We start from the raw sequence: 3,497 nt of genomic DNA, 5'->3' as shown, positions 1-3,497 counted from the left end.
CCAACAGTGTCGGCCTGTGTTCGGACCAGTTGTGAGACGCGTCTCGCATGTCTAGGCCTTGTCTGCGGAGCGACTAAAACACTTCCCATGTGTCGCTTGCGGCACGGCTGTTTGGCAACAGCAAACGCCGGCTGCGCTTCGTCAGTCTGCTTGGCGGTCAGACCTCAGATAACGCCAGGTCTCTCTCTCTCTCTCTCTCTCTCTCTCTCTCTCTCTCTCTCTCTCTCTATCTCTCTCTCTCTCTCTCTCTCTCTCTCTATCTCTCTCTTCTCTCTCTCTTCTCTCTCTCTATCTCTCTCTCTCTCTCTCTCTCTCTCTCTCTCTCTCTCTCTCTCTCTCTATCTCTCTCTCTCTTTCTCTCTCTCTCCTCTCTCTCTCTCTCTCTCTCTCTCTCTCTCTCTCTCTCTCTCTCTCTCTCTCTCTCTCTCTCTCTCTCTCTCTCTCTCTCTCTCTCTCTCTCTCTCTCTCTCTATCTCTCTCTCTCTCTCTCTCTCTCTCTATCTCTCTCTCTCTCTCTCTCTCTCTCTCTCTCTCTCTCTCTCTCTCTCTCTCTCTCTCTCTCTCTCTCTCTCTCTCTCTCTCTCTCTCTCTCTCTCTCTCTCTCTCTCTCTCTCTCTCTCTCTCTCTCTCTCTCTCTCTCTATCGCTCTCTCTTCTCTCTCCTGCTCTCGTTCTTCTCCTCTCTTTTTATCTCCCCTCTCTCCATCTCTTCTATCTCCCTCTCTCTCTCTCTCTATCTCCCTCTCTCTCTTTCTCGTTCTCTCTCTCTCTCTTTCTCTCTCTATCACTCTCTCTTCTCTCTCTCTCCCTGCCTCTCGCCCTCTCTCATCTCTCTCCTGCTCTCGTTCTCTCTCCTCTCCTTTTTATCTCTCTCTCCCCATCTCTCTCTATCTCCTCTCTCTCTCTCTATCTCCCCTCTCTCTCTCCCTCTTTCTCGTTCTCTCTTTCGCTCGCTGCTGCTCTAGTTCCCTCTCTCTCTTCCGTTAAGCTGCTGCCTATCTACGCCGCTGACGCACAGTGGACCACTGGCACTATGTACCCGGCGATAGCCGATCCATTAGTCCTTTGTCGCTGACAAAGCATGATAGGTTCGTCAACAGCATCTGACACCATGTCCGATGCGTGACGTACACACACAGACACACAAGGCCCAGCTGCTGCCAGATCCCCACTGAAGTGGCAGACGTCTGTTGCGTCCAGCAAGAAACAGTTGCGCTGTGACCGATGTATTGCGTTCCGCGGGAGAAGGTTGATCTCAGTGAAAAATCACTTTATGTACAACGAAACGCGGTAAGCAATAAACGACTTGTGCTTTTCACTTCACCGTGATGCCAGAATTAAGAAATAAACGTCCAATGCATTAGCTGCTTTACACTCTCCGCCTTGCGCGTGGAACAATTGAAGAAGAAACCGCCTTTTGACGCTCCGCGACCCTGTCTTGGACCCCCTCATCCCCGCTCGAGCGGCTCTCACTACTTCCTGGCTCCCCATCCCAGCACTGACAGCCCGCCCGGCGAACGGGGTAGCTCCGCGGCCCCCGCCGACGGCCGAGCGACGGCGGCCGGACCGGGGAGCCAGCGTCGGCCCGTCGGCGGCCGGAGCGGACAGGGGCAGCTGGAGCTGTCTGGTCGGTTGGCCGACGGGCCCTGGCGCGCCACCACCGGTGCGCGTACTTCCTGGCAGCGTGTCGGCACCGGTTGTTACCGGCCGGCAAACCACCGCGCCCGCGCGCTGATTGGAACTGGCGTGTATGCGTTGTTCGGCTGAATCGTCAGCGTCATTGCTGACTTGACTTAGACAGTCAGTAGCGCCGCCAGCTGGACTCGTGATCCCTCATATGAGTTGTCCGCGAGACAAACGTCAACAATTTCAGTGACGACGGGAAATTTGAACAGCATAAGCAACCTGCGATGCTGATAAAAAGTGTTTGTCTCCCCAGCTTATGAAATATTGATTCCGTGTTTTGACGGCTGTCGTCATTGGTAGACGCCGGCGCTGGACCGAAACCGCCATCGACGAGCGCTCTGTGCTAGTACAGGGCGCGTAACCGCATTACGGCCTCGACCTGCCCCGCCTCCAAGTCTTCCTCCTGACCGCAGAAAGTGACCTGACCTCCGACTGGTGACGGGGCGTAACCTCGCGCGGCTGCTGACGGTGGCGGAACGTGTGTCCGTCTGTCCGGTGCCGTCGACCCGTCTCCGACACCTAACTACACCCGGCGGAGCGTGTTCCTGCCGGGAAGGACCGGATGGTACATCACGGAGATTTACGGAGCGCGGCGCAGCGGCCGCGTGCATAAATACTCCCTCCAGGTCACCGGCTCCGTTGTTGGGGACCTGCCGCCGGCGCCGGCCGGCGCTCGCGCCGCGCCGTTTAAACTCACCCCGCGTCCGAGTGCGCCGTTTGCGTCACCCGCGCCATTAATCGCCGCGAGACGGCGTTCAGCTTGCTGCACGCTGAGCCTCGCGAGAGCGTCTTCGGCGGTGTGCGCCGGCGGCGCGCGTCGAGGCCTCGTCCGCGCCGCCGGAACCGGGCGTCGGCTTCGACGAGGCGTCGCGCGCGGCGGCGGCCTCCCCACCACCGGAGCGGACCGAGCCAGCGCGGGACGGATATAACCGGCACCGCTCCAGACGGCCCTCGCTATTTCGGGCCGGGAAGGGTGACACGTCCACGTGTGCGACCTGCGGACGGCCAGCCGGCTCTGATGAGACGGCTGCAGTGCCAGCAGTCACCAGCAGTCGCCAGCAGTCGCCGGCAGCGCCAGCAGTCACCAGCAGTCGCCAGCAGTCACCAGTTGCGCCAGTGGTCCCTAACGGTCACCAGCAATCGTCCGCAATGCAAGTGGCTCCAGAAGTCGGCAGTGGTCGGCCAGCTTATTGTTGCTGGCGGGTGTCGATAATTGACGGCCTCGTCCTGTGGTCGTCCTATTGCGTCATGCGGTTAGTCGGTGGATGACAAGCGCAGGCGGTAACTAGGTGAACTTCATCAAATTATATCTTGTCTGTTGGCTATGATGCTGCGCCGTATGACCATCTGACTAGTGTTGGTGCAGCAGGGACCTACACATTTACAGTTACATACACACATGCACATTGCCAGTTCGTCCCGCGGTAGTCTCTGCGAATTGGTCGGCGAAGGATGAACCACAAGAGCCAACGAGTCACCGAACTTGGTCGTCCTAAGCTCCTTTACGCTGCATGCCTTGTGCACCGCAGTCGCTCCACCTCGTTAGCTAAGACAACCGGGAAGTGCTCGTTAAATCATTTACAGCGTCATGCCAACGGCCATTGGTGCTGGCTATTGCGGTCTGACGATCTGCACACTGCACCTGTGGCTCCGACACCCTGTCACTAGTGCGGGGCCCGCCTCCTCCGCGCGCTTCGTCCCCCGCATGCCGGAGTGATGGATTGATGGAAGGCGACTCCTCCCCCGGACCGCACGCGCGCTTCCGTTAACGCTAGCGTGCTCTAGGAGCCGCGCAGAGCACGTGATCGGCGT

Source organism: Pollicipes pollicipes, unplaced genomic scaffold, assembly GCF_011947565.3.
Source record: "Pollicipes pollicipes isolate AB1234 unplaced genomic scaffold, Ppol_2.1 Scaffold_6138;HRSCAF=7277_pilon_pilon_pilon, whole genome shotgun sequence".
NCBI lineage: Eukaryota > Metazoa > Arthropoda > Thecostraca > Pollicipedomorpha > Pollicipedidae > Pollicipes > Pollicipes pollicipes.
Note: the sequence above shows the minus strand (reverse complement) of the source record.